Source organism: Bos javanicus, chromosome 15 (assembly GCF_032452875.1).
Source record: "Bos javanicus breed banteng chromosome 15, ARS-OSU_banteng_1.0, whole genome shotgun sequence".
In the NCBI taxonomy this organism is placed as follows: domain Eukaryota; kingdom Metazoa; phylum Chordata; class Mammalia; order Artiodactyla; family Bovidae; genus Bos; species Bos javanicus.
Window position 1 is genome coordinate 70,722,471 of NC_083882.1, and position 23,282 is coordinate 70,745,752.

The 23,282-nt window shown below is 38.5% G+C and overlaps 1 protein-coding gene across 5 annotated transcripts in view; it reads right to left on the bottom strand.

The window, feature by feature from the left end:
• Positions 1-23,282, bottom strand: part of LRRC4C (leucine rich repeat containing 4C) — a 1,431,417-nt gene that overhangs the window by 94,627 nt on the left and 1,313,508 nt on the right. The gene's annotated exons all lie outside the window — the stretch shown is intronic.

Below are 23,282 nucleotides of genomic sequence, written 5' to 3' on the forward strand. Positions count from 1 at the left end.
CCCCCTAGTGGCTGACACTGTGTATTGCTCTCTCCTAAATTCTAGCACCTAAATCAGTGCCTGGCACGTGAGGTTCCATAGCAGATTATTAAATGAGAAGAATAAAAGGAAAAATTGCCCTCTTTGATGATGCTTTTATGAGAAGTTTCCTTGTATTTTTTGAAAACTAACGCTTTATATTAATAAACGTTAATCAAATCAAATCAAATAGAAAAAAATCACAATTGAATTGTAAAGAGACTTTAAAGGATATGAAAAAATGCTTCATATTATAGGAAGTAAATATATTTTAAACATTTAAGTACTAAGGAAAATCAACAAACTACCAAGAGACAAAATAAAAGATTCATTTTAAATGTGCTAACTGTACACAAAAGGCCATCTTCCTCTTCTTCCTTAAAATTTTAGTTCTGGTTTGGAGGCTACACTGAGTTCCAAACACAAGATTGCACTTTCCAGAGTGTTCTCTACCTAGGTATAGTTATATGATCAAATTCTAACTAGATGATATATACATCAATGTGTCCTATAAGAATACCAAGAATTATGTTTTAAAGGAATAAATTCAGATTAGAGATGACCTCAAAATTTTCTTCCTCTTATCTTCCTTTCTGCTTCCCACAATGTGGACATAATGGCTAGAGCTTCAGCAAACCTCAAGGACTATACTTTGATCTTAGGCTGAAAGCCTTGTGCTAAAATATTGGAGCAGAGCCAGAGAAGAAACCTGAATCCCTTATGCCCCTGTATAGCCCTCATACCAACTTTGTATTATTTTCTGACTTTTCTATGAAACAGAATAAGCTTTGTATGCTGAGGTCACTGCAATTTTTAGTTTTCTTCAACGTTCATGAAATTAAGTTCATATTTTATGTAAATATCTTAAAATATCCTTAATAGTATGTTTATTGGTCAGGGGTGCACTTACCAGGTTGGGCAGTAAATGTAGAAAAGATGCTTAGCAGACTCAGTAGTGAGTCTGAGTGATCTAAGAAAGTACTGTTGTTGCATTATTGTTCTGACTGCAACTGTTGATATATTCACCACCTGTTTAGGTAAGGACACCTGTCAATTTTCATGACTTCACTAAGTCCTGAATAAATATTAATTAAGCACAATAGCTCTGAAAAACAAACTAAATGCTTCTTATTGTGGATTTAGGAACAAAGCACTCAGGGTAATTACATGCTTAGATTGGAAACTTCTTGTAGTTTGTGAAAACACACAATTCTTACATGGCCTAAGCAACATAAACATAAGGAAAAGAAAAGAATTATAAGAGCATTACAAAAAAAATCTCTTAATCTACTAGGAAGCTAAACATTTGGGAATTAAAATGATTTGTCATATCTATTCCAGTATGTGCAAAGAGTTACATTGAGGATTTGCTTGCAATGAAAAGGTAATAATAATAGCCAATACTTCTAACAATAGCCACTGTGTGTGACATTCTAACAAGCTCTTTAATGTTTTAAATGTAGATTACATGTAGGCTCTTTACAAATGGTCAATGATGAATAAATGTCATAGCAGCCCTATGAGGTAGATACTATCATTATCCTTGTTTTTCTGATGAGCAAGTGGAGGTGCAGAGATGTCATAACTTGCTCAAGGTCCCACATCTAGTAAACACTGAAACCAGGATTGGATTCCAAGCAAGGAAGCCACAGATTCAGTGTGCTTAGCCATCATGCTGTGCTACCACTGCAGGATGGCTGTGAAGAGACCACAGCTCAGGGAGCAGCCACTGAGAAATTCTAGTGAGGTGGCTAAGCTGGCGATAGCACCAACTAAAGGAAACTAGACGATGACACCCGCACCATAGAGAATGAGATTTAAATCTAGAGGTTTAGGCTCTGCATCTTGGAATCAGGATGCCCACAACACCTGCCCTGTTCTGTTGATAAAAGCTGAATGTCCCACAACACTTAAAAGCTAAACTCAACTTAGACCAACCATTCTCAACCCATTTCCCAAAATACCACTGGACTCCTATGTTGAGTAGTGTCTCAAGTAACTTGTTATCATATGTATCTGAGTAGCAAAGTTTGGAAAAAATGTCTTCATTCTTTTTTTCTTAATTTTTGATCGGAAGTTTTAGAGCAGTATAGTTGCTTTACAATGTTGTGTTAGTTTCTGCTGTACAGTAAAGTGGATTGGCTGTATGGATCCATATATCCCCTCCCTTTCAAGCCTTTCTTCAACCCCTCCCCCCGCCATCCCATCCATCAAGGTCCCCACAAAGCACAGAACTGAGCTCGCTGTGCTATACCGCAGGTTCCCACTAGCTCCCTATTTACACTTGGTAGTCTACATAGGTCACAGCTATTTTCTCAATTTATCCCAACCTCCCCTTCCCCCAACCTGTGTCCACAAGTCCGTTCTCTATGCCTGCTTCTCTCTTCCTCCTCTACAAACAGATGCACCAGTACCAATCTTTTAGACTCCATGTATGTGAGAGTTGGACTGTGAAGAACGCTGAGCGCTGAAGAATTGATGCTTTTGAACTGTGGTGTTGGAGAAGACTCTTGCGAGTCCCTTGGACTACAAGGACATCCAACCAGTCCATTCTAAAGGAGATCAGTCCTGGGTGTTCTTTGGAAGGACTGATGCTGAAGCTGAAACTCCAATACTTTGGCCACCTCATGCGAAGAGTTGACTCATTGGAAAAGACCCTGATGCTTGGAGGGATTGGGGACAGGAGGAGAAGGGGACGACAGAGGATGAGATGGCTGGATGGCATCACCGACTCGATGGACATGAGTTTGGGTAAACTCTGGGAGGTGGTGATGGACAGGGAGGCCTGGTGTGCAGTGATTCATGGGGTTGCAAAGTGTCAGACATGGCTAAGTGACTGAACTGAATTGATGTGCATTATAAAATACAGTGTTACAAATGGAGGCTATTCAAGATTGTGCCCAGTCACTGCTATTCTCGTTAACTTTTTTAAAAAATTTCTTCACTGAGTAAGAGCAAAAGGAATGGCATTCTGGCTAATGTGATGAAACTGGGCACTGCCAGAGCCTATGGGGATATGTCCATGAGGATCATGTATGCACAAAAAGTTGGAAGAACTGGTGTAGTGGAAAGAACACCAGACTGAGTCAAGAGGCCAGGAATCTTGGCTCTGCTATTTAATAGCTGAATGACAATAAGCAGATTCTCTTGAACTATGATGACCTCTCTTTGCTGATAGGCAAGAAAAAAAAAAAAAAAAGACTGGAACTAGATCAAGCTAGTACACCTTGATCCCCAAGGTCTGCTTCCTCTCCTAAAATCATGATGTTCTGATATCTAAAACTCCCACTCAGAAAGCTGTGAGCAAAGGCAGATCTCACCCCACGTGACGGTTGCAGCATTCAATAAATAAATAATTGAGTTTCCCTGGTAATTGAGCTCAGCTGGTAAAGAATCTGCCTGCAAAACAGGAGACCCCAGTTCGATTTCTGGGTCAGGAGGATCTGCTGGAGAAGGGATGGACTACATACTTTAGTATTCTTGGCTTCCCTGGTGGCTTAGATGATAAAGTATCACTTGCAATGCATCAGACATGGGTTCAATCCCTGGGTTGGGAAGATCCCCTGGAGAAGGGAATAGCTACCCACATCAGTATTCTAGCCTGGAGAATTCCATGGACAGCGGAGCCTGGCGGACTATAGCCCATAGGGTCACAAAGAGTCAGACACAACTGAGTGACTTTCACTTTCTTACTTCTTTTCTACCAACTGTTGCACTGACCAAGCGTCTAATATATGCCAAGTTTTCTGCACTGTGCTTTATATGTGATTTATATGCTTTGCGCTGTGTGCCGTAGTCGTGTCAGACTCTTTGTGACCCTGTGAACTGTAGCCTGCCAGGCTCCTCTCTCCATGGAATTTTCCAGGGAAGAAAACTGGAGCAGGTTGTCATTTCCTGTTCCAGGGGCTCTTTCCGACCCAGCGGTCAAACCTGTGTCCCCTGCATTGACAGGCAGATGTTTTACCACTGCACCACGTGAGAGTCCCATGTTTTACACATTCAGTAATATTTATTACAGCTTATGTGGTAGATGACATAATCTCAAAGGAGAAAAAAACGGATCTCAGGAGAATTTAAGTCCTCACTCAGGCTCAAACAGCTAGAAAATAGTGAAAAGCCCACAGTTCATTAGTTGGAGGAAAGGGTATTTAAACTTGGACTAAACTCCATGTTATGGACTGAATTGAGTCCATGACCATAAAAATTGATATGTTGACACCCTAATTCCCAATGTGACTGTTTTTGAATGTGAGGCCTTTGTAGATGTAATTAAGGTTAAGTAAGGTCATAAGGGGTCTTCCCTGGTAGCTGAGTGGTAAAGAATCTGCCTGCAACTTAGGAGACCCTGGTTCGATCCCTGGGTCGGGAAGATCCTTTAGAGGAGGGCATGGCAACCCTCTCCAGTGTTCTTGCCTAGGGAATCCCATGGAGAGAGAAGCCTAGCAGGCTACAGTCCATAGGGTCGATACAGAGTTGGACCTGACTGAAGCTACTAAGCAGCAGCAGCAGCAAGTTCATAAGGGTGGGGTCCTGATCCTACAGGAACAGTGTCCTTATAAGAAGAATCATACACATTCTCTCCCTCTACCAGGCAAGAACACATGCAGGAAGAGGGCCATTCGCAAGGCAAGAAGGCCGCTCTCATCAAAACCCAACATGCTGGTAGCCTGATCGCAAACCTTCAGCCTCCACAACTATGAGAAAATAAATTTCTATTGTATAAGCCACCCAGTCCACCAACACCATATACACTAAAATTTTTCTTTGCCATTTTAATTAAGCAATGCATAGTCAGTGTATTAAAAACTGTCTGCAAAATAAGCAGAGGAATAGCTGAGGAGTTAGTGAGCTGATATTTTATATTAGATGGCTGTTATTGATGCTTCTTGGAGTGGTGCTGGCATAGCCTGCATGGCCTTACCCCAAAACCCTTGCTACCATCTGCATAGTTAACACTAACTTGGGACTTGCTTGGTCGTCCAGTGGTAAAGAATTCACCTTTCAGGGAAGGGGACAGGACATGGGTTTCATCCCTGGTCAGGGAATTATGATCCCACGTGCCCTGAGGCAACTAAGTCTGAGCACTGCAGCCAGAGAAACCTACACTGCTCAAAGACTTAACACAACCAAAAACAAAATAATAATAATACTAATTCACATGAACTAATAAACATGCCACTGGGTAACAAATGCTTGAACTATCACCCTCCGGGACTACCACCATTCGTGCTATTAATACTCGTTCTGCTGTTGTTTCTATTCTCTGTCCACCACCCGCATCTCCACATTGAGTCAATCTTCACAAAGGCTTTAACAATCCATCTACAACTAAAATTTCCACACTACCCCCATGATATAAGTATTATATCCTCTTAGGTGGGAAGCTGAGAGAGCTGCCGAGTTACCAATCAGTGGCAAACTTAAAACAATGTCAGGTCCCTATTCAGTGTTCCTGACCTATACCCTCTAAAGGTGCCCATATAGCCACCTTTCTTACTGAGCACTTTCACATCCACTATTTTTTCATGTTTTAAATGTATTTTCCAGATGCCTAATACATTTCAGGATGGCAGGAATTATTTCCAGTTCATGCCAGGAAATTTCAAAACATACTCCACACAAAAGCCCCCAAAAATCCATACACAGTCAAACTAAATTCAGCCCTGGGAGTCACTGATTAGACACAGATTCCATTAATTGCTATCCAGATAGCTCTTGGAGTTACCATAGTTGTTGAACAATTTTAGGAAAATTCATTAGATTGATTAGTTCAATTAACTCAGAAACCAACGTATTAAAACAAGCAGGAAACCCCTGCTGTGTCCAAGAAATAAATAATAGACACACCCCAGATCTTGACTGCATGTGGGGCCCGTGGAAATTTACCCATAAAGTAAAAAAAAAAAAACACGAAGACAGTCTGGGAAAAGACCAACCTCAGGACTGGTTCAAGAATAAATAAATAAATAAATGAAAGAATTAAGAAACTGCTAGGAAGGCAAAAAGACTAAGGAGAGACCTCAGAGGACAGGAACTTTTTGGCAAGCCCAAAGATCAAAGAACTAAGACAGAAGTTCTTAGTTTTCAAGATTCAAGAAAACCAAGAGGGAAAAGGTCTATGAGTTGAGAAGCATGGCCTTCTTTGTTCAAAGCTGGTAATGGAATTAATCTTTTTTTGTGTGAGCAAATGGACTAAATAAGAAAAATAAGAAGGGGAAGTCCTCTTGTTAAAAGTACGTATCCTTTTAGAACTAATAGATGTTTTCATGTATGGCTGAGTCACTTTGCTGTGTACCCAAAACCATCACAAAATTGTTAATCAGCTGTAAGAATGAAATATTGCCATTTGCAGCAACATGGATGGATATAGAGAGCACTAAACTTATTGAAGTCAGAGAAGACAGCTGCTAATCGTATCACTTATACATGGAATCTAAAAATACAGCTGAGTCTTTATACAAAAGAGAGACAGCCTCACAGACATAGAAAACACACAAGGTCGCCAAAGGGGAGCGGGGAGGGAAAGACAAATTTAGAATAGATATATTTCATATCTTGGAATAACTTGAAATAAAATCTGAAAAAAATAACTGAATCACTTTGCTGTAGACCTGAAACTCACATGGAATTATAAATCATTTATACTTCAGTTTTAAAAAGTTACTATTCAGTCGCTGGTCCCTTTAATATATTATCTTGGGATGCCATTCTCATTATCCATTGTTTTGGGTAAAGTTTTTACTTAAGTATGAAAGTACAGGCTTTATCTCTTTCTCTTTCCCTTGCATTTCATTTAGTTTCAAATGAATGGTATAACTGCTAAAACTACAGATTTATACTATGACTAGAACCCCAGATCCACTGTGACTTTTATATTTGCTGCTAAAACTTACATAATGAAGACAACCCTGGCCATTTTATTTGTGGTGGAGGATGGATGGGTGTTCTTATAGCCATCACAAGCCCTTATGTCCTCAGGGCTAAAATACCCGCAATACTTTCCAAAGTTAGCCAGCCAAAAAGACCAGGACACCAACAGAACACTGATGTCCCTTATTCTCTCCCTGATTTTTCCTATTTTCTGTGGATCAGCATTTACCTAGGAGGTACAAAGTAGCACCTTCCCAGATTTTACTTTCTGTCCCACTGGGTTTCTTTTCCAGAAGGAAGACAAGGTTTTTATGATACCAGATGGATCAATGAATTAGAACAGACCACCTCTCTTCTAAAATGAGACCCATAAGTGGACGATGGTAGACAAAGGAGCAGGGAAACACAAAATGAACATGAAACTTTGAGAAAAGGAGCCAGCAAATTCCCAGAAACTAGAACAAAGATAATATCTTTCTGTGAATATCCTCAGTTATGAAATAAAAAGTGGAAGTGAAAACAAACTGCATCATCAACATGCCTGTCGATGTTCTGCACTAAGTTGTCCTTGGTTACAAGTCGTTCAAGTAAGGGGAAGACCTCAGGTTCTTTAGAAGTGAAAGGATACGTGGATAGACAACAAGATGCCAAAGTCAATCTTTTTAAAAACACTGATTACAGGCAGACAGCAGTCTTTACAAGCATCTGAGGAAATCCAGAATCATTTTCAGTTCTGGGGAAGGAAGTCATTAGGAGGTTAATCAATTTTCCTGTTAGCTCATTAATAACAGTATCTGGTTGCATATAATCTGTAAATTATGGAAGTTCAAAATTTAGGAGTGGTGTGGTTGGAAAGACTGAAGGAGCATAAGGTTTAGAAAATCTATTTTATTATACCACATGGAATTAATATGCCAAATAACATCTTCCATTTCCTGCTTACACATGCAGAAACATTGATAAAATGATTAATGATAGCTAGAATTTATGAATAATTCCTCTGTTCTAAGCACTTTGTTGCACGCTTACATGGAACATTTCGTATAATACAGCAACTGTGGAGCATATTTAATATTAATATATATCCCCATTTTGATTAACGTTTAAAGTTTTTCATTTTTAAAATGGAGGTTAAATATTTTAAAATAATTAATAAAATAATCAGTGTACTATATACTAATTGTCTAGATCCAGGTCCTAAATAAATCTTAAGTGAATGCTAAAAATAAAAATCTCGATTTTATAGCCAAGGAAATGAAGGGCTAGCAAGAATAACTTTTGTAAGAAATAGTTAATTTTTTTTGTTATTGTTTTTCAGTCACTAAGTCATGTACAACTCTTTTGTGACATCATAGACTATAGGCCCCCAGGCCCATCTGTCCATGAGATTTTCCAGGCAAGAATACTGGAGTGAGTTGCCATTTCCTTCTCCAGGAGATCTTCCCAACCCAGGGGTCGAACCCTTGTCTCCTGCATTTTCTGGTGCATTCTTTACCATTGAGCCACCAGGGAAGCCCTTAAAAAAAACTGAATACAGATAGTAAATAGCAAAACTAGAATGTAAAGATATTATTTTATATATTTTTCATATATCAATAACTGGAGACAGAATATGATGGCAAGAACATAGATTTTACAGTTAAAAATGATCTGGATTGAGTACTGGTTCTATTGTGTACTAGTGTGCGTTAAGACATACTTTACATCTCCTTAATTTTCTTATTTTCAAAATACAAGCAATTTTAGATACTTTGCAAGTTTGGTACGCAAATGAAATGATATAATGCATGGATAGTGAGTAGTATATATCTATAAGGAAATAATAACAGACTTTCTTCATTATTTTGTCCATATGATAAATTTACTGAGTATCACTCAAAAATAACAGATAGCATTACTATATTTTCAGACCCTGGCACATAGTGGGCACTCAAACAATATTAATGTCTTTTCTCATTCTTTCTCATCTCTCTTTATGCAACAACTACACGTTCCTGACATAACTATTGAGCCAAACAGATTAAATAAGAAAACAAATTTAAAAAGCAGCAATTTTAAAATACCAAAGATTAATTGAATAAAAATATGACCCTGAATATACATTTTAAAGGGTTTCCCAGGTGGCTCAGTGGTAAAGAATCCACCTGCCAATGCAGGAAATGCAAGAGACCTGGGTTCAATCCCTGGGTGAAGAAGATCCCCTAGGGTAAGAAATGGCAACCTACTCTAGTATTCTTGTTTGGAAAATTCCATGGACAGAGGAACCTGGTGGGCTACAGTCCATGGCGTCTCAGAGTTGAATGTGACTGAGTGATTGACTGACTGATGGACACTATTTTTAATTAAGATGAACTTTGGATAACTACCCTTACAAAGCAATTAGGATCCTTTTAAAAATAAACTCATAGATAAAGCCAAAATCTAAGTAAAAGTTTGCTATATGGCAGCTAAATGCCAAGAAGGTTAAAAATGTGACAGATATTACAATGAGATGAAATTCAAGACAAATTTCTACCATCCTGTATAGTTTTATGTGATAAAACCTCTAAATTCTAAAATGTTTTGCACTCAGATCTCCTTCTGTGCCACAACCTATAACTCTCATTAATTTTACAGAATTGTCTGCCTATAAAAACTGGCATGTTTTCATCCACAACACGTTTCCATTAGATTTAAATTTTAAAGATAAACTCAGTCAATCCCAAGGGGGAAAACAAATTTGCTGGGGTAAGGAGAGGCCTAAAGAGGGTTGTGGTCATCAGTATTACTCAGCATGGAGGGGAAATGCATGTCCAAGGGTTACTTAGAGAATTGCTGAATATTTAAAGTTCTAGACTCAATTATGAAATAAAAATGTGACCCAATAAAATATTCTAGCTGACCTACAGGTCCACAAAGGACTTTGGAGTAACCAAGAGGCTCTTGTGAGTTTTCAATCTTGTCTTCAGACTAAGAATTTATACATATTCATCCATGCATGCTTGCGTGCTAAGTCACTTCAGTCGTGTCCAACTCTTTGCGACCCTATGGACTGTAGCCCACCGAGATCCTCTGTCCATGGGATTCTCCAAGCAAGAATACTGGAGTGGGTTGCCATGTCCTCCTCCAGGGGATCTTCCTGACCCAGGGATCAAACCTGCATCTTTTATGTCTCCTGCATTGGCAGGTGGGTTCTTTACCACTAACTTCACCTGGGAAGTCCCACATATTCACACACACGTAATTAAAAGTAGTCTAGAGTTCCTGATACCTTATCACATCACCACTTTCTGCCCACATACTCACTCTCTTGCACCTACAGTGGTCTACATTCTTCTTTCAAGACACATAGCAACCACTTGAAGGTCTTAGCAGTTCCCACTTGCTATGTCCAGGAAAATTTTCTTCTAAATATCTGCATGACCTATTCTTTCACCTCTTTTTTCACCAACTGTCTCTTCAAGATGTGTTTTCTGACCACTCTATTTATAATTTCCATTACACCTCTACACCCCGTCCACCTCTTCATATAGGCTCTGAATCCTCAAACTACCTAGACCTTTGCTCTCCAATATGGTAGCTAATAGCCTATGTGTTTAAGCTTACATTTGAATGAGCTAAAGTGAAATAGTATTTATAATTTAGCCCTTCTTTCAAGGGTTTAATAGCCACTTGTGGCCAGTAACTACCATACTGGACAGCAAAGCTATAGCATATCTGATAATGAAGAAATTTCTATAAGACAATGTTGCTCTAAATGTATACACACACACACACACACACACACACTTTATAAAGATTACTTTCATACTCCCGTCTACCAACCTACCCATAAACATCCTAAATTGTAAGCTCTGAAAAAGTCAGTACCTATTGTCTGTTTTGTTGATTGCCTTATTCTCAATACCTAGGATAGTACTTGGTCCAGAGCAGATATTCAATTAATATTTGTTGAGTGAATAAATGGATTAAATCATAACCACTCATTGTGGTCAGTAGTCATGTCTGACTCTTTGCGGACATTACTCTGCCAACAAAGGTCCATGTAGTCAAGGCTATGGTTTTTCCTGTGGACGTGTATGGATGTGAGAGTTGGACTGTGAAGAAGGCTGAGCGCTGAAGAATTGATGCTTTTGAACTGTGGTATTGGAGAAGACTCTTGAGAGTCCCTTGGACTGCAAGGAGATCCAACCAGTCCATTCTGAAGGAGATCAGCCCTGGGATTTCTTTGGAGGGAATGATGCTGAAGTTGAAACTCCAGTACTTTTGCCACCTCATGCGAAGAGTTGACTCATTGGAAAAGTCTCTGATGCTGGGAGGGATTGGGGGCAGGAGGAGAAGGGGACGACAGAGGATGAGATGGCTGGATGGCATCACTGACTCAATGGATGTGAGTCTGAGTGAACTCTGGGAGTTGGTGATGGACCGGGAGGCCTGGCGTGCTGCGATTCATGGGGTCGCAAAGAGTCGGACACGACTGAACGACTGAACTGAAGACTGTAGCCTGTCAGGCTCTTCTGTCTGGAATTTTTCAGGCAAGAATACTGGAGTAGGTTGCCACTTCTTACCTCAGGGGATCTTCCTGATCCAGGGATCGAACCCATGTCTCTTGTGTCTCCTACTTTGACAGGCAGATTCTTTATCACTAGTGCCACCTGGAAGCCCAATCATTCATTATTCCCTTTAAAAAAGTCAGAAATTATAGAGTAATTGCATCACCCCTCCTTGGAGGGAATTTTAGCATGTCAAATATCCCTTGGCTGCATTTCACCAGGACCACTTTATATACTGTTTATAATTGTCCAAACACCACTGAACGTTAAATCTTTTAAGACTATGGTTTCCTGTAATCACTTGTCATTTCTGCTGGAGTGAGAATCACTGAAATGTGTCTAGATTTATGGCAGAAAAGTCTGTCAACTCCTAAGCCTGCCAAAGACTGTTAAGCATCATAAAAATTTTAGGAATTGAGCATTTCATTTGAATAGGTTTATCATATCCATACCATACCATGGAACGTACATGTAGATTACTGATGGATGGAGACCATTAGTCAGTCTATTTCATTTCATATTTTAAGTACGCATTTGCCCTGTAAAATTCATTTTTTAATTCCTATTTCTACTTATTAATGAAAGCCTAAGTGTGAGTGATCACGTTCTTCCTTGGGTGACCTTGCAAAGAACAAAAAGGACTCCTGAAACTCTAATTCATTACTGCCAGTACTGTACAGGATCATTTGACAATCCTTATACTAGTCAAAGCAACATCTTTAAAGTTGGATCTAAACTTAAACAGCTCTTGATCTGTAGGTATCAATTTTTTTTTTTAATTTTGGAGAACTGAGTTTATCATATTTTCTTTACTCTAAACAAAACTTAGCTCAGATGGTAAATAATCTACCTGCAATGCCCAAGACCAGAGTTTGATTTCTGGGTTGGGAAGATCCCCTGCAGGAGGAAATGGAAACCCACTCCAGTCTTCTTGCCTGGAGAATTCCATGTACAGAGGAGCCTGGTGGGCTACAGTCCATAGGGTCTCAAAGAGTCAGAAAGGACCTCACAACAAACACTTCACTTCAAACAAAATGGAACTTCACAGAATATTAAAAAGCACACAAAACATTTAAATAAAAATACTTAAAAGAAAACTCACACATAATCTCACAACCAGAATATAATATTTGTTAATATTTTGGCATGTTTCTCTGTTGTTTGCTGTCTCCTCCCATCCCTGTTTTTTAAATGCATTCTTAATTCTATGTATCTCTAATTGACTTTCAGCTTTCCTCTCTTAACACTATAATAGCCCTTGGCATTCATGTGTTCAACTGTTGTTACTTTATTTCAAATTGCCCTGACCGGTAATGATTTGTATTTTCTAAGATACAAATTTGAATCACGCAGGGAATGTGAATAATTTAAGCTGATGAATGAGTCTATTAGATTGCCTATAATTTGAACCTCAATGTGGCTCTATTGCTCTGTCTTCATTGCTGGATATGTAATGACTTGCATTCATGGTGAAGCTGTCATCGGGAGGTGGTGGAATACAGTGAAGATAGCCAGTCACATTTGGGTTCAGATACAACTTCCATCCTTCCACTGAATCTGTGGATATTCACTTAACCAGGCATGATACCAGCATCTGGATAGACAGACAGCTGATTCTGACTAGAGCTTTCTATGCTTCTGGTGTTGTAGTCATTCGATCCTCACAACCAGTATTATCTCTGCTATATTGTTAATAAAATAGAAACAAAGTGAAAGCAAATAATTTACAAGTGATGAAGCAATGGCTCTAACTCAGGCATTCTGACTTGTTTCCCTCCTCTTAACCATCATTGCTTCGTTGGAAGTACTCGGTCTTGGAAAACTTATTTAACTGCGTTGAGCCTCAGTGTATTTTTCTGTATTAAATAAGATGCAGGGCAACTCAAGATGCCTTCGCACATTTTGAATAATTCATAAGTATTGGCTATTATTATTATCCTCTTAGTAAAAATGTAGACACCTTCAAAGGGAACAGGAAGAATTCCCTGTAGACATCAAGAATTTACTATATATAATCATCATTTTCCCACGGTATTAAAATCTCTTTGTAAGCCTTATTTTAATGACGACAGCATAGCCCACATATGGATGTATTATACACATTTAAACATTTCCTTTACCCCTAGGCATTTATATTGCTTCTGAATTCAGTTTTCACTTAAGCAATGACTAAAGCAAAGGATTTCAGAGACATAATCTATGTACATTCAATAAATATTTATCCATCATCTCCCATGTTAAAAACTCTGTGACAGAAACTTCAGGTACCACAGTGAGGGCTCACAGTGGGTTAAAATGAGTCCACAGGGAAGACGCCAGGCAGTGTTAAACAGGCTGAAAAGAGGGTAGGACCTCATTTACCAGGGAAGACCAAGACCTGTTTTTAGGAGATGATAGAAGAGTTCCAACAAGTTAGAAAATGCAAATAGAGGAGAAAGAGCACAAGGAGTATGGGAAGTGATGGTAAAGGCAGAGGAAGCACTTTGAACAAAAGCTAGACAGTGGCCAAGAATGAGCCCAGTTTCACAGATAGCGAGTGGTCACCAGACTGACTGGAGCAAAGACGATGGAGAAAAAGGGTAAAAGATTTAAAAACGAAGATAAAAGAAATTTTAGAAAGTATTTTAAAAGGTAAGTAACATGGACTGGTTCAGTGACAGGAAGACGAATCCATTATTTTGTTTGCAACAGGGAAATCATGATAGATTTCTGCTGAATACAGTGGGTACAAGTTAAAACAGCACAAACAGCATCATATAATGTCATTAGAAAAACCACTGAGGCCTGGAGCAGCTAGGATGCAAGAGATGAAATACACAGATAAATCTTTTTTTAAAAAGTAGGAGAAAGAATACCTGCATTTACATAGGCATAGGGCACCGGACCGTGAGTGCCAGGCTGACCCAGGGAGTCAGAGTAAACAAACAAAATATCAGGCCAGTTGAATGGCTCCTTTCAATCTCATACTCTTCTCTTTCATTGTTAAATAAAGAGAATCCAGGGATATTAGACAAGATAAAAGGCCTCATAAGTATTTAACTGTTCAGTCACGTCTGACTCTTTACAACCCTATGGAGCCCATCAGGCTCCTCGGTCCATGGGATTTTCCAAGCAAGAATACTGGAGTGGATTGCCATTTCCTTTTCCAGGGAAGCTTCCTGACCCCAAGATCCAACCTGTGTCCCCTGCATCTCTTGTATTGGCAGAGCCACCTGGGAAATCCAAAGAACCCCAAATTCCCAATTAATAGAGATCTGGGTAACTACTTCTGTCATTTATTTTTAGACCTCCTTAAGAAGGGACTAATCAAGACTGGGCTCAGTGTGTCCAGAGTGATGTGTCTGAAAGGTGCCTTGCTCATTTGCATTATTGGACAATCATTAGAGCACACACTATTCCAAAATGTCACCCAAGAGAACAGACAAGATACCAATAAGAGGGGTATCTGCAGAATGAAATGTGCCAACCACAGTTTTATCTGCAGTGCCTTTAGGGAAATTAATTCTTTGCTTCCTTTCCAAGACCTTCCATTCATGTATCCCTTTGCAAAACTAATTATTTTTAAATGACTGCATGTTTTCCATCCAACTGTAGGCGTCTTTAGTTTCTCCAACTTATTCTACAATTTTTTAGTTTCTACCTGAAATTGATTTTTGGAAAGGCTTTCTGTTCTAAGTTTTATACTTACTTATATTAAATTCATTATTTCAATACACTGAGACATGCAGTTTGTAAAACTTAAAAGTTGTTTTGAATGTGTGTGTTTGTGTATGCCTTTAACACAGAGGGAACATTTTGGAGATCAGAGATATATTTTATCCAATTTAGCTTTATATCCCTCAAGTGATTCAGCTTCCAAAATTTCCCATGAGATGACTTTCAAAATCCAATAGCTTTTTATTCTATGAAGGCTGCCAAATACTCAATAGCCTCAGAATTTATTAAAATCCTTATTGCACAATGTTGATCTGGGTTATATATAATTCCAGTTTCATTTAGCATTTGTATCTTTCAACATGTGTGTATTAATCCCCTCCCCATAACTTGGATTTATTTAATAACCACTCATCTCTTAATGTCTTGGTCCGCCAAATCCTATTCTTTCATTATTTGCCTGTTTTTTCAGCTTTTTGCAACTTGCACTTTTTAAAACTTGTAGTGTCCATGATAAATGCAATGTGATAACCACAATTTTTAAAGACAAGACAACATAACCCAAAGATCATGATCTTTGACTTAGATAAACCTGATTTTTTGTACAATACTTTTATTCATTTTCTTAATGCATATTAGAAAATAACCTACTGGTTCTTATAAGCCTTTATTTATTAATTCATCTATAAAATTAAAAAAAATAAGTTTTACCTACAGGTTTTTGGGGGATTAAACAAGTTAATGTGTGGAAAATGCTTAGCCTGCATGGAATAAATATTCAATAAATTACTATAATTTCATCCCAAGGCACCTTCCTCATTTCCCATTAACAAATAGTCCTTCCTTTGCTACGACTTGTCTCAACTCTAGTGCTTAGAGTCTGCTTTGTTCTTTGTTATGCTCTCTTAGTAGTTATTTGAAGGGCCACCTGAAAGCATAATAGTTTATGCTCCATGAGTACTGGAGTGACTGACAAAAATGGCATGGAGAAGAAGCAAAGATCTCATACTCTTCCTTCAGTCTTCCTCCCTTAGCCAATCTCTTCTTCCCTAAGTTTTAGTTTAAGTACTATATTTTTGAGACATGATTCCACCTCAAATGTAGTTAGAAGAAATTAACAGAATAATTAGTACTGCATTGTATCCACCACACTAAAATACAGTTCTCTCTCCAGGTCCTGTACCCACAAAGATGGAGCTACTTCATATGGAGAACATGTTTCAACCCATTTTGTCTCTTCACCTCTTAGGAACAATGTGACATGAAATAGGCACTGAATTAATAAATTATTTTGAATGGGAGTCACAAATAACACAATGAGACTCATGATATCCATTCACATACTTTTACTCATCCTACTTCTAGAGCTTTGTAATATTGAAATATCCTCCAGATGTTATCTTATTTGTCTCCCATCATCTGGTCAGGCAGAAACCCATCCGGGCAATGTCAGAAAGATGGTGGTTGATCCTATCCTCTTAAAATAAGATGGAATCACCACAGTAACCTATAAGAATCTGTTGTATAGACCATGATTATTGACAGAACATAAAGCACTTGTAAAATAGAAAAATACCAACAAAATCTGATGTGTAAATGAATCCCTATAATTTGCCTGTGTAAAAAAAAAAAAACATGAATTGGCCAGTTGAAGCTGAAATAATGGCCTACGTCTATTGCTCATGTAAAACAGATATAATCTATTTGAATATCTAAAACTTTTGTCATGAATTAGTCTAAACTTCTGTAGGGTTCGAGAGGAAGACACAGATGAATGTTGTTTCTTGATGACTTTAGGATTAAGTGATTAAGCTTACTCTGTTGTCAACATAACTTAAAAAACTTAAAAACAAAAAGAAGATGTCATATCTATATATACATAGAATATTACTCAGCCATAATCTAGGACAACCCAGGGGGTGGGGCGGGTGGGGCGCGGAGGGAGGTTGGAGGTGGGGTTCACGATGGTGGGACACATGTACACCCATGGCTGACTCATGTCAATGTATGGCAAAAACCACCATGGTATTGTAAAATAATTAGCCTCCAATTAAAATAATTTTATTTTTTTAGCTTAATACCTTTATTGGAAAAATAAGCTAAAAAGAAAAATATTAGTTGCTTTGAAATATATCCCTAAAATAAATAAAAATTCAAAAACAAACACAACTGTGAAGTAATGCCTTTTGCAGCTACATGGATGGACCTAAAGACTATCCTACGCAGTGAAGTAAACCAGACAAGGGAACACAAATATCATGATGTTCCTTGTATGAGGGATCTAAAATGACAAATTATATAAATGAACTTACATACAAAACAGAAATAAACTCACTGACATAGAAAATAGATTTATGGTTACAAAGACTTCCGTGGTGGCTCAGGATAAAGAATCTGCCTGTAATGCAGGAGATGCAGGAGACTTGGGTTCGATAACTGGGTAGGGAAGATCCTCTGGAGGAGGAAACAGCAACCCACTCCAGTGGAAGAATCTCATGGGCAGAGAAGCCATGAGGCCACACAGAGTCGGACACGAAGGAAGCGACTAAGCACCGTGCAATTCAACTTTACCTGAATTAACTTATAGAATTTCCCCCAAAATACATGATCTAGAAGCTGTTCTTTGATTTTTTAAAAAGGGTACCTTGAGGCTCAGAGAAATTCAATGATTTACCAGAAATCATGTGGTTATTAAGGGAAATGTTGACTCGGGTATTTAATTTCAAGTCACCTGACTCACGGTTCAGCACTCATTCCTTTATGGCCCAGATGACTAGCCTATCTTACCAGCAAAAAAATTTAGGCCAGGTCAACATTAGACTGATAAATTAACTCCCTCTTTTGTTCTGATATATACAGCAAAACTTTATGTATTTCCTATGAGCAGTTTTCAGCAATGCCTCAAATCCACCACAACAATGCATTAAACTTCATTCGATTGTGAAAGGTGGTTGCCGCCCTGGCAAATGATGTGGATTGTTGCCAGTAGCATCTCCCTAGTACAGAGTTAGCTCCAAGCTTATATATTCCCCGATGCCCAATGGGATGGAAAGTCATTTATGATCATTCATGTAACAGTAATAATCCTGCTTATGCTTGAAAATAGTTAAAGCCAGTCACAAACCATTTCTCCTTAGTTCTTAGTCAGATTCCATAAAGTCTACATAGAACATTTATGGGAGTCAGTCTTGTACGTTCCACAGAGCAATGGATCTAAGAAGTCTGGTTTCCAGTTTGGTATCTGGTCCTAATTAGCTCTATGATCTTGGGAAAATTCATTTCTGAGCCCAGTTTTAAAATATATAATATAATAGCCTAAATCCCCTTCCTCCTGGAATATAGTTTATTTCACGGGCACACACACACACATACACAAACAGGGCTTCCCTGGTGGCTCAGACAGTGAAGAATCTGCCTGCAATGTGGGAGACCCAGGTTCAATTCCCGGGTTGGGGAGATCTCCTGGAGAAAGGAATGGCAACCTACTCCAGTATTCTTGCCTGAGAAGTCCCATGGGCAGATGACTTGATGGGCTATAGTTCATGGGGTCACACAGAGTCATACACAACTTAACAACTAACACACATACACACACACCACACAAGCTATACATATTGCATTTGAATAGTTATTTAAATTCCTATTAACTTATCAGGTATTTATTTATAACTAAGTTCTCTGAGTTTACAGTCTTTTATCTCAGGTTCTGGGCTTCCCTGGTGGCCCAGGCAATAAAGAATCAGCCTGCAATGTAGGAGACTGAGCTTCGATCCCTGGGTTGGGAAGATCCCCTGGAGAGGGAAATGGCAACCCACTCCAGTATTTCGCCTGGGAAATCCCTTGGACAGAGGAGCCTGGTGGGCCACAATCCATGAGGTCACAAAAAGAGTCAGACGTAACCTAGCAGCTAAACAACAGCAACAATCTCAGGTTCTGGAGGATCTTATTTATTAACTGAGTCTCACATCCCCCATTCTTGAAAAGTGAGACCTCAAAAACTGTTTTTCTGTTATTGCCCATATGGTGCCATAACATGAAATTAACATTGGAACATAATGCACTGAGAAGCAACTCAAATAAAAAGTGTCCTTTCTGAAAAAAAAAAAAAAAGGCTAAACAGAGGACACACAATGCAAATGAACTGAATGGGGATTCTGGGAGGGAGAGCTATGTAATTTTTATGGTGGGATCTCTGGCAGAAGAAGTTGGTTTTAAAATTGAGTGTAATTTAAACACACAGTAAATCAATGGTATCTCCTCCTCTCTCTCTCCTCCTAATGGATTAGCAGAGCCTATAAAACTCACCTTATATTTTTCTCTTTTAATCCACGTAAGCAGGTGATGCTTTTTCAAGGTGATGATTATGATGATCACAGTTTTCAGCCTGCCTATATCTCCATTCTATCTTCCCCAAAATACTGCTTCTCTGTAAAGTTAGAATTAGGTCAATGAGTTTATGTCTAACAGTGCTCTCCTCCCAAATATTTATGTACATATCTGGTTCAAAAGGACACAGTGGGGGAAGGAGAGGGTAGCATGAATTGAGAAAGCAGCATTGACATATATACACTATCATGTGTGAAATAGCTAGCTAGTGGGAAGCTGCTATATAACACAAGGAGCCTAGCCTGGCGCTCTGTGATGACCTAGAGAGGTGGGATGGAAGCAGAGGGATGCTCCAGAGGGAGGGGATATATACATAATTCTGGCTGATTCGAGATGTTGTAGGGCAGAAACCAATACAGTATTGTAAAGCAATTATTCTCCAGTTTAAAAAAAAAAAAAAAGCCACAGAGCTGAAGCATGGGTTTGTTTTTTTTATGGAAGGAGACAGGGGAATATAAAGGTATAAAGTCTTAGATTGACAGAGGGTTTGCAACTTCTCATTTGAATGCAGGATCATTTCCCTGCATTCTTGAGTCAATTATTTCTTGTTGAGAGCACAGGGTTACATAAACTGTAGAAACAACGGGTGTTAAAAAGAAAAGGATAGAGTGTAAGAATACTAAACGAAAAAAGGGCCACAAAATATAAAAAAATTTCTAACCATGGTTACTGAAAATCAAGAGACCTGAAATATAACATGAATTTTTAATTCCTAAGAAAATTTAGATATCATACAATAAGGAGAAAAAAAAAAAGCTACCACTCAAGGTAGACCTGCCACTGCAAGGTAAAGAGCATGATGAACCACAGCTTTCTCATCCATTCATCTGCTGATGGACATCTAGGTTGCTTCCATGTCCTGGCTGTTATAAACAGTGCTGCGATGAACATTGGGGTACACGTGTCTCTTTCCCTTCTGGTTTCCTCAGTGTGTATGCCCAGCAGTGGGATTGCTGGATCATAAGGCAGTTCTATTACACAATGGAGTATTACTCAGCCATTAAAAAGAATACATTTGAATCAGTTCTAATGAGGTGGATGAAACTGGAGCCTATTATACAGAGTGAAGTAAGCCAGAAGGAAAAACACCAATACAGTATACTAACGCATATATATGGAATTTAGAAAGATGGTAATGATAACCCTGTATACGAGACAGCAAAAGAGACACTGATGTATAGAACAGGCTTATGGACTCTGTGGGAGAGGGAGAGGGTGGGAAGATTTGGGAGAATGGCATTGAAACATGTGAAATGTCATGTATGAAACGAGATGCCAGTCTGGGTTCAATGCACGATGCTGGATGCTTGGGGCTGGTGCACTGGGACGACCCAGAGGGATGGTATGGGGAGGGAGGAGGGAGGAGGGTTCAGAATGGGGAACACATGAGAAATAAAGGAATAAAAATTAAAAAAAAAAAAAAAGAGCATGATGAGTCATTTGGTACCCCATGGCTTTCCCTGGTGGCTCAGTGGTAAAGAATCTGTGGATTTGATCCCTAGGAGGGGAAGATCCCTGGAGAAGGAAATGGCAACCCACTCCAGTATTCTTGCTTGGGACATCCCATGGACAGAAGAACCTAGTGGGCTATAGACTATGGCGTCTCAAAAGAGACATGTCTTAGCAACTAAACATCAATAACAGTAATCCAGAGAGCAACCGGTATGATAGATTTATTAAGGTGCTGTTTTATAAAAGAGAAAATTGAGGCAGAGAGATGTGGTAGGCAAAAGAAGAGGAAGGAGGATGTGAACCCAAGTCTTTTTGACTCCAGAATTCCCACGCTGCAAACCAGAAGCTCTCCCTTTTTCCATTAACTCATATCTCCCAGCTCATTCTTCTCTTTTCTCCTTCAACCATCTTTTCAAAATAAAGTACTATTAACCCATCTCAACTCAGCAATATCAGAAATGTTATGATATTTAATGGGCAACCTCCACGTGTGAAGCATTTCATTTTTCCATGGGGCAAATCTAATTGAATTTTGATCCCCATATTTGCCCACGTGTGTGTGGCTTCCAGACAAATTGGCAAAGCAGAATAGACTATAGTTTGGACTTCATTCCAAGGAAACTACAACATGCATTGTGACTTGCAGCCTTTTTATGAGAGTCTTACTTCAGACCATCTCAGGGACGGGAAAAAAAAACAGTTAATGCTTCCTTTACTTCCATACTGAAAGCTATGGTATACAAACAAGTCTACATTAGTCTGATTTATAAAAATCAGAATATGTGCAACACAATAATTAGCAGAAGTATGTTCCTAAGTGCTTCTTCATGAATTATAAGTAGCTCCTAACAATGATTCTTTGCTTATGTGATGATGCTCACAAATCATCCTTTCAAATATATGACTCTTGTCTGCACTTGAGAGGTTTGCATTTGTGAATTACAAGCTCTTCTTTGGTCCAGTTTTTCCTTCTCCCATGTTATAAATATGATAACACATTGCTCAAGGATGAAGTAAGTTCCATTTTCCCCTTGGCATACTGGGAAGTGATCTGTAGGGTGTCTGCATAGACCAACAAATATGTATTTAGCAGTGACACAACTGTTTGGTAACAATGCTGGGCCATCATAGCAGGTCAGGACACACAGGTGAAAAAAGGATGTGAAGTATTAAGGCACACCAAAGTTTCAATTCTTTTACAAATAGAAGGAAAATATAGTCATTAGAGAAGTCAGGATATAACAATCCATTAACTTAAGAAATATTCAAAGCAAATGGAATCTTCTCTCTTTCTACCCCTTCAAAGTGTAACTGTCTTCTTTAACTATTCCTCCCCCTCAAAGCAGTCTTTTCCTCTGTATCTACTGCACTATTCCATTTAAAACCACACATTTTAAAGACATAGTTAAACTTTTCATTTTCACCTATAGTTCATATTTGGCAGGATGAATAACTATTTAAAAATACATTTAAAAAAATGAATGAAGGAAAAAAGAAAACAATTATAGTTATTTTCCCAAAGATTTTTCCTAGAAAATTAGAAACACTTTCCCAAGTTCAGGGAGGTGTAAAACTCTAAATGCTCACAATTTTTTTTTTTTTAATACAGCCTACAAGGGAGAAAAGGATTCATTTCTTACTATGGACCTACTATATATTCCAGATTCTTTTACACTTATGCTCATGAATTAATAAATGGCTTTTCAAAGAGCATGGACCAGGGACTTAACTGGCGATCCAGTGTCTCAGACTTCGCCTTCCAAGGCTGGAAGTACAAGTTTGGTCCCTGATTGGGGAACTTATATCCCACATGCCTCAGGGCCAAAAAAACCCAAAATATAAACCATAAACAATATTATAACAGATTCAATAAAGACTTTACAAATGGTTCATATCAAAAATATCTTTAAAAAAAATAAAATAAGGAGCATGGACCAGAAAGAAATTTCAGGAACAATCGGAATATGATAAGGGCCAACTTGTGATATCTTTCATTATTGTAACGTTGATTGTATTTTCAATGACTAATAACAATGAATAGCCTACTTCTTCATAAATATGAGCTGAAGTATGAATTCCCCATCCATATCTTGAGCATTTGGACATTTGAAAAGGACTCTAGGATTCATAGCTAGAACTACCTTTAGAAGCATGAAATGTCAGTGATGGGAAGGGAACAGAAATTCAGCAAGTATACCAATGTGGAAATGTGTATGAGGATGTTTTTGAAGTTCATAGATCAATAGAATTTAAAATTACTATTCTGTGTTAAAGAGAAACATTTTATACTCACAAGGAAAGGGACAACTTTGGGATAACACTTAATAACGAAGGCACTGACTTAATTTTCTGAGCTTTCTCTTTAAGCAC